Source organism: Mobula hypostoma, chromosome 12, assembly GCF_963921235.1.
Source record: "Mobula hypostoma chromosome 12, sMobHyp1.1, whole genome shotgun sequence".
Lineage (NCBI taxonomy): Eukaryota > Metazoa > Chordata > Chondrichthyes > Myliobatiformes > Myliobatidae > Mobula > Mobula hypostoma.
The window spans coordinates 83,045,964-83,059,448 of NC_086108.1; positions in this window are offsets into that span (position 1 = coordinate 83,045,964).

Sequence of the window (13,485 nt, forward strand, 5' to 3'; positions counted from 1 at the left end):
CAATTTAGAAATTATGCAGGAAGGCAGAGACATGACAAGGAAGGCAATTGTGACCATCTGACACGAATGAAGTATGCTCATAAGGGACAACCTAGAGCTAGATACTTCACAAATAGTTACAAGAGCACTACATTCAATCTGTTTGGATTGTTACTGAAATTTGTTTCTGCTGAGAAAGATACAGTATTCTTAGATACTGAACAATATATTCCAAAATCAACAATACATCTTTATTGCTTATCCACATCTATGCAACATGAGGTTCCATACATACAAGAGAAAAAGAGATAATACTAATAGACCACATCACTTAATCGTACACCAGGTGTAATCACGCACGTTTTCATAATTCCAGAGATATTATTTTTGAATCTTCTCTGAGTATAAATAATCATGGCACATTAAATGCTTTGACTCTGTAGTTAAACCAGAAAGATTTCAATGAAATCCTCTTAGGTATTAATCAATCTTCTGATGAATCACTAGCACATGAAAGACAAACTTGAATAAATTTGCTTCAAATTTTTCTCATAAAATGCTCTTGAAGTGTAATATCAAAGGGAAGATGTTGAAGTCAAACAGAGTGATGACTACAGCCTATGTTATCACCATGACAAGTTGTTGAATAGTTCTTCTAGAGGAGTTATTAAAAGCTACGAGGCTATCACACAAAACCATTAATGCCTCAACCTTTCTTCAGAGTTAATGGATAATGTTGAGATATGATTAAATCCCCTCAGTTTTACAAAACACTGAGACAGTGAAGGTAATTTTAAGCTTTATCACTGGGTGATAAACGAGTAGGAGTGAATGGGCAGTGTATTTAACCCCACTTACATTTTCCCTAGAAGTCCAATGGCTTGTCAATTCACTGTCACCTGTTTTCTGATCAATGATAACATTTCAAATTGCCTCAGTGAATCTGAAGCACCATAGATTACTGATTTTCCTGTCATGCTGTATAATATTTCTTATCATTCTTTTGAAAAAGTTTTCAACAGATTCTGGATAATTTTCATATCGTGAAGTCCAAGCCGATCAGGCATTAATTATATAGTCCGCTTCAACTAGTTGATAGTAAAACCAATCGAGAATTTTAAAAGCCAGGAGAATGGACAAGTGCCAACTTTTCTAATGGCAGGTAGTGGGATGTTGGAATGAATGGAGAATGACTTTGGTTGGAGGAAAAGGTTCAAATATGAAATGAGCGGGAAAGGGATAAGTATTTTAATGGGCTGTGAGATGAATCAAAGTAGTGAGTGGTGGGAAAAATTGAGAGCCAGTTTGAGCCTGAAGAACTTTGGAGGTGAGAGTGACTCTGCAAAATGCTGTAGTTTTGGATGGATGGGTTACATTTTGGAAGGGGCCACTGAGGTAACTTTTGGACAAACAATGAACCTTTTCATTTGCATCACCTTATTGTACAATGGAAGATTTCCTCACCCCCCCCCCCCGCAAATGATGTTCACCATATGTGGGGAGGAGTTATGAGGGTAGTCTGATCATAAATAGGTGTTACTAAGGAGAAATCTTGCCTGACAAATCTGTTGGCAAGATTTAACAGGCAAGATAGACAAAGGAGAATCCATGAATGTTGCTTCCTTGGATTTTCAGACCTTTGAAAAGGTTCTGCGGTTCTGGTGACGTCATCGTTCAGAATGGCAGCTTAAATCAACAGCTCCTCCAGAAAAATGCATATTTTGCCCCGTTAATCCATCAAGTATAAGATCTTTCGAAAATATCTGAATTGATAAGGGGGGCAAGAATGGGGAGAAAGAATGGAGATTAGAAAGCACCACTGCGGAGCCTATGGAAGAGAGAGGTGCAGTGCACGGCTCTCCTACACGTGCGAGTGGCGGCAAAGCTGACGCAGGGCCTAGTGCAGGAGAAGCAGCAAATATGATGAGGATTCTGGAGGAGATCAGGGAATTCCAAAAGATATAAAGCAGCACTCGATATAAAGTCAGAGCTTGCCAACGTCAATCAGAAAATAGCGGTGGCAGGGACTCGAATTGAGAAGGTGGAAGATCATGTGCAAAACGTGGAACAGATACTAAGTAAAAATATTAAAAAATATTAACTCAACAGGAAAGTAAATTGCTTGACCAGGAGGGAAGATCGCGACAGAAAAATATCAGGATTTATAATTTTCCCGAAGGAGCGGAGGGATTTTCGATGATAGACTTTGTAGACTAGCTGCTGCGGGAGGCGCCGGAGATTCCCCAGACTATGGAGATTGAAATTGAGAGGGCACATCGTTCGCTTGTCCAGGGGCCCTCCGGAGACAGGGAAAGTAGACCGTGTTCAATAGTACTTAAATTCCTTCGATTCAAGAGCAAGGCGGAGATTCTACGAAGGGCCTGGGGTAAGAAGAGGGTATTTTGGAACGGGAAGTTAATATACTTCGATCATGATTACCCCCCGGTGGTCCTACAAAAACGGAAGGAATTTTCCGAAGCGGAACGAATATTAAAGCAAGAAAAGATTAAATTCCGAACCCTGTACCCTGCTAAACTGAGGGTATTTTACCACGAAGTGATACAACTGTACCAGACAGTGGAGGAGGCGACTACAGACGTGAACAACAGAGGACTGTCCATTAGTGTGGTCAAGGGAAAGTCTGGCTGAGCAGTTATCCCGAGCTGCTTGGGAAATAGTAAGAGAACTGAGAAAGCAGGGGACGGGAGCAGGACAAGGGAATGATATTAGGAAGATACTGTCAGTTCTCCGAGAGCAGCCCTCACCTCCTCTAGAAGAGCTATAAGGTTTGGCTAACTTTAAAAGTGCTGATAAACTAAACGGAAGCAAAAATAGATGGTGATATACCTATCTCAAGAAATAAGTGTTATAATGTGGATTTTATATTACACAATTTTTTGAAATTCATTTATTCATTCCTTTTTCCCCACCTAAATGAGAATATATGCATGGGAGGAATACACAGGGAAATCATTTCTGTGTAATGGACAGAGTTTTTTTTTACTTACTTTTATAGGTACTGCAACGGGGACCCTCAACTCACAGATAGGAGGGGCTAACCCCCACGGCTAGACTTTTCTTCTAGCCCAGCCCAGGGTCACTAGAAACCCCAGCCTTGGAATCACACCTTCGTTACCTTTTTTTTAATTATTCGCGTTTCTTGTCTCTTATTTGTTCAGGGAGTAGATCGATGAAGTTATTTTCTGCAAATTTCAATGATATATTAACAGATAAATACACATGGCTAAGGACAAAGTAAAATTCATTTCTTTTAATGTCAATTGTTGATTTTGACCTACAACCAAAGAATACTACTTGGAAACTAAATTCAAGTCTACTCAATGATCCCTATTTTAAGGAACAAATTAAAAAAGAAATTAGTCTTTACTTAGAATTCAATGATAATGGAGAGGTTTCACCTCCCATTCTATAGGATACTCTGAAGGCTGTCTTAAGAGGGAAAATTATAGTGATATCTTAATATAAGAAAAAAAATCAGAGGAATTACAAAATAAATACAAAATTCCTCTAAACAACATTAGAGGAATTACAAAATAAGCTGAAGGAACTGGAAAAAAAAACAAGTTGAGTTTGGCACAGGGTACACTAGAGGAAATTTTAAAAATTAAGAATGAAATTAATAGTTTGGCTACACAAGAAATTAGAAAAAATTTAATGTTTCTGAAACAGAGACACTATGAAAGTGGACCTAAATCTATGAAAATACTGGCATGAAAACTGAAAAAAAAGATAGCAGAAAATACAATTCATAGAATAAGGGATCCAAGAACAAAAGTGATAAAAATAAGCTAAGTGAAATTCAAGAAGCTTTTGAAATATTTTGCAAAACTCGATATTCCAAAGTTCTAGGGGGAAGCATAACCCAAATTGACACCTTCCTGGATTCTTTAGTTACCCACTTTATTTATCCAATAGTTTTACCCTAGAAAGGGGCATGAGATAGGGTTATGCATGGTCACCGCTACTCTTCACATTATATCTGGAACCGTTAGCTCAATACATCAGACAAAATGAAGATATCAGGGGAATTACTATTAAGGCACAGAGCATAAATTGGCCGGTTACACGGATGACATTTTGATCTATCTAGGGCAACCAACATACTGTTTACCTAAATTGATGCAATCCTTTGAACAATATGGCTAATTTTCAGGATACAAGATCAACATAGATAAAACCCAACTACTTTCACATAACTATAGCCCACCAAGAGAACTTGAAAGTAGATATCCTTGGGCATGGCAAACAGAGTCCGTCAAGTATTTGGGCATCATTATGCCAAAAGATTTGGCAAAATGATCAGAATATAATTATCAGCCTATATATAAAAAGATTAAGGAAGATATAACAAGATGGAACCTAATTCCTTTTGTTTGTCTTAATTCAAGGATTGAATCTATTAAAATTAATATATTGCCCAGACTGCTATATCTCTTTCAGACCGTAACAATAGAGATCAACCAAAATCAATTCAATGAATGGAACAAGATGCTATCAAGATATATATGGCAAGGTAAAAGGCCTAGGGTTTGTCTCAAAACTTTGAAATTAGCCAAGGAAAAGGGGGGATGGGGCCTACCTTCGCTTAGAGATTATTATTTTTCAGCACAATTGAGAGCCGTGATATGCTGGTGCAACCCATCATATGACACTCAATGGTAAAACATTGAGGAGAGGATACTTTCCATCCCCATACAGGCAATTTTGGCTGATAACAACCTACAAAGTTACATAAATAATATTGACAACCCATGGGTAAAATGGGCTCTTAAAATAGGGAAAACTAGTATAAAAGAATATAAACTAGAGAGAGACATTGCAATTCTTAAATGGTGTGCATATGACTCAGATTTTACACTGAATAAACTGGACGCTAGATTTAAGGACTGGACAGCTAAAGGAATAACAGCTATTTGCAATATAATGAAAGAAGGAACACTGTTCAGTTTTGAAATGCTCAAAGAGAAACACTTATTAGAAAAACAAGACTTTTACCGGTATTTACAGATGCGACAGTATGTTAATAGGACGGTTAAAAATGTAACCAAGGCAAGTACATGCCTGATAGAACTATTTAGAAAAGCATATAATTCAGACAACGGTAGTAGAATAATTTCAAGCGTTTATAAGGGTTTGTCAAATCTTAGAACACATTCGACTTCATACATTAAAACAAAATGGAGAAGGAAGGAGGCATAATAATATCTGAGGAAGACTGGACAATAATATGGAGGTATCAATGGAAGTGTACCAGTTCACAGAAATGGAGGGAGTTCGGGTAGAAAAACTTGATATTTTATTACACCCTCTCAGAAATCCCATTATAATAGTAACTCCCCTGTTTGCTGGAGAAATTGTGGAAATCAAAATGCAAATCACTATCATATTTTCTGGGAATTCCCCGTTATCAAAGACTATTGGAGTGGGATATATAATGCCCTACAAGACATCTTTAAATGTGAAATACCCTTAGCGAGTAAGACCATATATTTTGGGTATATACCTCAAGAATAGTTGAAAGGAGATAAATATTTAATGAATGTACTGCTGGTGGCTGGTTAAAAGACCCTTACCAGGAAATGGTTATCTCAGGAGAGCCCAACTTTAAATGTATGGATGGAAATTACAATGGACATTTACAACATGGAGAAGATAACAGCATCTGTTAATCACAAGTTGGAACAATCTGATTCATACTGGAAAAAATGGTTTAACCACATAACACCTCATAGGCCTGATTTTATTCTCACAAGTCAATGAATATGTTGTAAAAAAAGATCACTCCCTACTCTGTACATAGTTTTCTTCTTTCAATTGTTCTTTCTATCCTCTCCTTTCTATAAGTGTGTACCTCAGATAAATACTATGTGGAGATTTGTGACAAATAAGATTATATGATATATATGTACGGTATCTGAAATACATCTTATGGAAATGTTCATTTGATGACGAAATCCAATAAAAAATAAATTACAAAAATGATAAGGTTCTGCGCCTGAGGCTGCTAAACAAGGTAAGAACCCATGATATTGCAGGAATGATGCTAGCATGGATAGAAGATTGGCTGAGAGGCAAAGAGTGGAAGTAAAGGGGGCCTTTTCTGGTTGGCTGCTGGCAACTAGTGGTGTTCCACAGGGATTGGTGTTTGGACTGCTTCTTTTCATGTTATAGTCAATGATTTGGATGACTGATTGATGGCTTGGGGCTGATGTTTGCAGGTAGTGTTGAGGAAGCAGGGAGTCTGTAGAAGGACTTAGGCAGATTAGGGGAATGGGTAAAGAAGTGACATTTGGAATACAGTGTTGGAAAGTGTATGGTCATATACTTTGGTAGAAGAAATAAAGGTGTAGACTATTTTCTAAATGGGGAGAAAATTCAGAAATCAGAGGTGCAAAGGGACTTGGGAGCCCTTGTGCAGGATTCCCTAAAGGTTAACTTGCAAGTTAAGTTAGAGGCAGGAAGACGAATGCAATGTTATCATTCATTTCAAGAGGACTAGAATATAAAAGCAAAGATGTAATGCTGAGGCTTTATAAAGCATTGGCCAGACTATACCTGGAGTGTTGTGAGCACTTTTGCATCCTTTATCTGAGAAATGATGTGCTGGCATTGGAGATGGTCCAGAGTAGGTTCACAAGAGTGATCCTGGGAACTAAAGAGGAGTGCTGATGACTCTGAACCTGTGCTCACTGAAGTTCAGAAGAATGAGGAGATATCTCATTGAAACCTCTCAAACATTGAAAGGCCTAGACAGAGTGAACACAGAAAGGATGTTTCCTATAGTGGGGGAGTCTAGGAACAGAAGACACAGCCTCGGCATAGAAGGACAGAGATAGAGAGAAATTTAATTAGCTAGAGGATGGTAAATCTGTAGAATTCATTGTCACAGATGGCCTTACAGGCTGTCTTTGGGTATATTTAAAGCAAAGGTTGATAGGTTCATTAAGGACTTCAAAGGCTTCGGGGAGAAGGCAGGAGAATAAAGTTGTGTCATGGTCCGTCCGTGAAGTCGGCATCCTGGTTCATGGTCTGGTCCGTCGATCCTTATTCCAGGTTTTCTGGTTTTCCCTTGTCGTGTGTGTGCCTTAATTGAGGCACACGATTCTCATCTTGGGCTGGCTACATAAACAGCCCCTGGGCTCAGCTTCAGTTGCTGTCAGAGTGGCGGGAAGCAGATTGTGAACAGTGGTGACGGAGTCTTGCGAAGACAGAAAGCTGGAGTTGATTGTGGAGCTCACTGGAAAACGGCAGAGAGAACATCAAGGAAAGAGCCAAGCTGTTGAAGGAAGTTTTTGGCGAGAGTGCAAGTGAACTAGAGATGGAGATTGGCGGGAAAGAGGAACAGAATGGAAAGAGGAAGAAAAGAAAACAGAGGTACGGGATATCAAACTCTGAGGAGTCAGCGGAGGACCAAAACAGGACAGCAAAACAATGGAAAGAAGATGAGATTCAAGCAATTATAAAACTAAGCGAGGACGGGGTGTCTTTTGGTGATTGGAACCCAATTCGTCTGACGAAGATGCTCAACAAAGTTATAGGCGAGATTAAAAGAGCAAAGATTTTATGAAATGGATCGCTATTAGTGATTTATCAGGATAGTGCTCAGCAAGGCAAAGTGATAAGATTAAGTAAATAGACGGCAAAGAAGTACAATGCTCAAAACCCAACGATAGAAAGTGGACTAGAGGAGTTATTTCGGGGATACCAACAAAAGTTACTATGGATGAGATTAAACAGAACATAAAAGGAGCAAAAATTATTGAGGCCAAATGTTTGAAAGTTACAAGAAATGGGAAAAAGTGTGATAGTTTATCGGTAATGATTAACTTTGATGAAGAGAGATTGCCAACTAACGTTTACTTAGGGTATATGTGTTATGCGGTTAGAATATATATACCACCGCCTTTAAGATGCTATAAATGTCAGAAATTCGGGCACATTGCGGCGGTCTGCAGAGGAAAACAAAGATGTGGGCGATGCGCTGGAGAACATGAATATGGGAAATGTGAAGCGGGAGCTAGGCTGAAATGCTGCAATTGTGGCGAGGAACACAGCGCAGCTTACCGAGGGTGCATTTATAGCAAGAAGTCGGCTGAGATACAATATGTAAAAGTAACTAAAGGAATCAGTTATGCAGAGGCAGTGAAAGAATTTGATGAAAAAAAGGCTGTCAAGCAGACAAATAGAGGGAATAATAAACTGGTGAATTGTGAGAGCTGTAATATGAAAAATAAGGATACACTATTAATGAGTAGAAAGGATTTCGTACTTTTTATGGTAAACGCAATTAATTGTTCAGCGCAAACAAGCAAAAGAACTGAGAAAATTAAAATTATAGTCAAGTCTGCAGAAAAATATCTTGGTATTCAAGGGATTAGGTGGGAAGAAGTCAAAGAAACGCTGAATGGAGGATCCAACAGTTCACAGGCAGGGGAGATGGAATCTTAATGGCAGTGTATTTATTGCAAATGGTCAAGAGTTTAATAAATATGTATCAGAACTTAAGGAAAATCCTCAGATTTTATGGTTGAAACCCAGGGTAAATGTGCAGAACTCCAACAACAAATAGAAGTACCCGACAAGAACAACGGTGAGTTGGAAAAGAGATTGGAAAATGGAGGAAATTATTACTGTACAAGGATACAAAAGGAAAAGGAATTTGTTGCAAAGTGAGTCATCTACATTCAGATTATAAAATGAAAACATGGAAACAAATGAAGACGAGCTCCGAGATTTCAGTAAACAACTGCAGGCTACGATCCAAGAAAGGAAAACCTGAAAAAGCAAATAGGCTTGGGAAAACAGCAATTTTAAAAGTATAACGTGTGATAATTACTATTCTTTAACAAGAAGATTTTAGTCATACAAGTGATGTAGATGAAATCAATGTAATTGAGGTAATGCAACTACACAAAAACGTGACAAAATTAGGGAAGAATAGCAGTTTGCGGCATTTCTAATGAGCGCATTAAGCATTCACAAGGAATTGCAACTACAGAGTGATGCTAATAGAGAACTGCAGACTGAACTAGATTGTCTAAAGTAGAGAACTCCAGGACATGTTTGGTTGGAACACCACAAGTCTAGCAGGTGGCGGTAATGCACTGAAAACTGGTTGCTAACCACCATACAACAAAAAAGAAGGAGAAGAAGAAGCTTCAGTTGCTGGACTGTTCCTTTCACTTTCTGCCTGAAGCCTTGCCTGCAACCACGCCTGCGTCCTCACCTGAATCGCTGTCAAGTTCTATCGCTGGAGCAAGACCGGAGCCTTGCTGTGCCTAGATAAGGAACTGTCTTTCATTGTTTGGAACTGTCTCTGTGTCCACGTCTTCGCTAGGTAAGTCCGGCTGTTTGCCGTTACCTTGTGTTGGGAACCGTCTCTGTATCCATGCCTTCGCTAGGTAGGTCCAGCTGTTTGCTGCTACCTAGTGTTGGGAACTGTCTCATCATGTTCAGCATTCTGTGTATGAGTCCCTGCCCTATGTCCTGTTCCCAAGGAGGGGTCCCGGCTCTGTGTTCCACGTTCCTGTCTCCTTCGACCAAGGCTCTGCATTCAGTCTCCCTTGACCAAGTCAGGGCTTCGTGTTCTCATCCTGTCCATGTGCCTTGCCCAGCCCAGGAGTACCTCGCCCAGCCCGGTGCTGGGGTTCCCTTGTCCTGTGCTGGGGTTCCCTCATCCTGTCCATGTGCCTTATCCTGTGCAGGAGTTCCACGTCCTGTTCTGTAGCCATGTTCTGTCCCTGCCAAGATCTTAGTCCCGAGTCCTAGCCCAGACCCGGGTTCCATTTCCAAGTCAAGACCCAGGTTCCGAGTCCCAACCAAGACCCATGTTCTGGGTCCTTGTCCAGGCTCTGGTTCTGGAGTTCCGTGTCACTAGTCCAGGCTCCTTGTTCCTGGTTCCTTGTCCAGGTTCCGTGTTTCTTGTCCAGTCCTAGTCCAGGCCCTGTATCCTAGCCTCGTCCAGGGCCCGTGTCTTGTCCAGCGTCGTTTCTTTCCCACTTCCTTTGCTTGCTTGACTCACCTAGTCCTGTCCCTAGTACTTCAGTGTCTGTGTCTTGCATTTGGGTCCACCTCTATGACAGGTTGAGAGGGATAATACATCAGCAATGATGGAATGGCAGAGCAGCTATTATGGACCATTGGCTTAATTCTGCCCCTATGTCTTATGGCCTTATGGTAATAACTAAAACCATCTTTATATTGCAAATATTTTTAATAAAAAATATTTGTTGAATCAATACATGCCATTATTCCAGTGGTAAGTCACTTACTATTCCCAAGACGAAATCAATACTATCTAATAACACACTGGAAAACATCTTTGCAACCACAATTTGAATCTCAAGGTAAGATAGAGTACCCTGGTCATTATCTTTTACCCTGTGAGCCTCTGCGTTCAGCAAGTCATGCTTTTTCATTTCTGACAGCTGCAATGGTTTCTAATCACCAGCCACATTGTGTCCTCTCCAACCCTTTCTGCTTTTCACAGAAGACCACATCCTCAGTGATTATCTGATCTGTTGACCCCTCCATACCCATTCCCCTTTTACTCCTCACAGTGGATGTAACACTCGTCTTTACATCTCCTCCATCATCTCCATCCAGGGGCATGAACAGTCCTTCCCAGTGAGGCAAAGGCTCGCAAGCATCTCCTCCAACCTTGTCTACTGCATTTGGTGCTCCTGACGTAGCCTCCTCTACATCAGCAAGAATAAGTGTAGACTTGGACACTGTTTCATAGAACACTTATGTTCATTCCACAAGGGCCATTCCGATCTCTAGTTGTAGACCATCTCAACTGGCTTTGTCATTCCTACACTGACCTGTCCTTCTCTACTGCCAGGATGAAGCCAACACACTGGAAGAGCAACACATTATATCCCACCTACAAGATAATGGTTTGAATATTGCTTTTTTCCAAATTTTGATAACCTCCCCTTTTCTTTTTTCAACTCTCCCGTTTTCACAGTTTCCTTCCCCCTACCTTGCTGCATTTATTTTGTTCCTTTTCCCTCTCTCTGTCGCCTCCATCTATGATTTACCTGTCTGTCAGTACCTCCAGTTGAACTCTGTCTTTTTGTGTGTTTTCCCCCTAGCTGTCAGTCTGTGGTGTTGTATTGCCATGTGCTCCTGTCCCTGCTCCTGCTCTACTCTGGCCCCTGTATTACTGAGTAGTCCCTCTCTCATCTGCTTCTCATTATTACCTGTATTGCTGCCACCTGTGTCTCATTGTGCTCCACCTATCATCTGCCTCCCAGTTTATTGCTCAGTGTATTTCAGTCCTCTGTTGTCACCTATTTGTTTCCAGATTGTACCAGTGAATTTTCCTGAGCCTTTCCAGCATTTGTATCTGTACTCTATCTGTCTGAAACTCTGCCTGTTTCCTGATTCTGGATTTTGGATTTCTCTGGATATTTTGATCTCTGCCTGAACTTTGACACTGACTTTGTTTGCACCTTGGGATTTGTTACCCAATTAATATCACTGTGTGCACAGTACTGGGTCTGTGAATGGATCCCTGCTCCAGCATCCTGACACTGTTGCAATCTTCCAACTCCACCCCCACTCACCTCTGCTACTGGGAACTGCCTTCCTGTCACGTTGCACACCTCCTCAGTCCACCAATCACCTAGGAATCCTCTCTTGCCATTTCTCCCTTCTCCTTTCTATACTAGTCATCTCACCTCTCCATTCTCAGTCCTGATGCATAATACCATAACCACACAGGAGATTAGTGTGCAAACTTAAAGCACACGGTATTGGGGGTAAGGTATTGATGTGGATAGAGACTTGGTTGGCAGACAGGAAGCAAAGAGTGGGAATAAACGGGACCTTTTCAGAATGGCAGGCGGTGACTAGTGGGGTACCGCAAGGCTCGGTGCTGGGACCCTAGTTGTTTACAATATATATTAATGACTTAGATGAGGGAATTAAATGCAGCATCTCCAAGTTTGCAGATGACACGAAGCTGGGTAGCAGTGTTAGCTGTGAGGAGGATGCTAAGAGGATGCAGGGTGACTTGGATAGGTTAGGTGAGTGGACAAATTCATGGCAGATGCAATTTAATGTGGATAAATGTGAAGTTATCCACTTTGGTGGCAAAAACAGGAAAACAGATTATTATCTGAATGGTGGCCGATTAGGAAAAGGGGAGGTGCAATGAGACCTGGGTGTCATTATACACCAGTCATTGAAAGTGGGCATGCAGGTACAGCAGGCGGTGAAAAAGGTGAATGGTATACTGGCATTCATAGCAAGAGGATTTGAGTACGGGAGCAGGGAGGTACTACTGCAGTTGTACAACGCCTTGGTGAGATCACACCTGGAGTATTATGTACAGTTTTGGTCCCCTAATCTGAGGAAAGATATTTTTGCCATAGAGGGAGTACAAAGAAGGTTCACTAGATTGATTCCTGGGTTGGCAGGACTTTCATATGACTAGGCTTATACTCTCTGGAATTTAGAAGATTGAGGGGGAATCTGATTGAAACGTATAAAATCCTAAAGGGATTGGACAGGCCAGATGCCGGAAGATTGTTCCCGATGTTGGGGAAGTCCAGAACGAGGGGTCACAGTTTGAGGATAAAGGGGAAGCCTTTTAGGACCAAGATGAGGAAAAACTTCTTCACACAGAGAGTGGGTGAATCTGTGGAATTCTTTGCCACAGGAAACAGTTGAGGCCAGTTCATTGGCTATATTTAAGAGGGAGTTAGATATGGCCCTTGTGGCTAAAGGGATCAGGGGGTGTGGAGAGAAGGCAGATACAGGGTTCTGAGTTGGATGATCAGCCATGATCATACTGAATGGCGGTGCAGGCTCGAAGGGCCGAATGGCCTACTCCTGCACCTATTTTCTATGTTTCTACGTTTCTATAAATTTGACCCATAACATCAACACTTTCTTTTGACTACGGATGCTGCATGATCCACCGAGTTCCTTAACACATTGTTTGCTGCTCCATACTCCAGCCTCTGCAGTGTCTTGTGCTTCTAAAAGGTTCTGCAACTGAGTCTTTATATTGCCTATTTCCTCAACTTTGAAATCTACACCTGTTGGGATCGATCTTCAATTCTTGAGGTGGTGTCAAATGGCTAACTGCAATTCCACAAACTGTTGTATTTTTCTTCCCATCTTTATTTCCAACTGAGATGTGAGGTATTCTGTGAAAAGGCAGCTCCAATCACATTAAAAAGCACACTACTCATGCTGCCCCTGCTTCTTATCCAGTGTTATCTGTCCTTCCTGCTCTATATTAAATATATCAGCTTTACATTTACTTTTCATATTGTTATTTGATGTAATTATTACCCTTTTATTATTTTTGTATTCTCTGAACGTCTGCCTCAGCTGGATATAGTGAACTCGGAGAAATAGTTATCACATTTTGTCTGGTCTGCACCATTAAACCCGTGGGAGCAGAGACACAAGAGACTGCAAATGCTGGAATCTGGAGTGAAACACTGCTTGAAGAACTCTGCGGGTAAA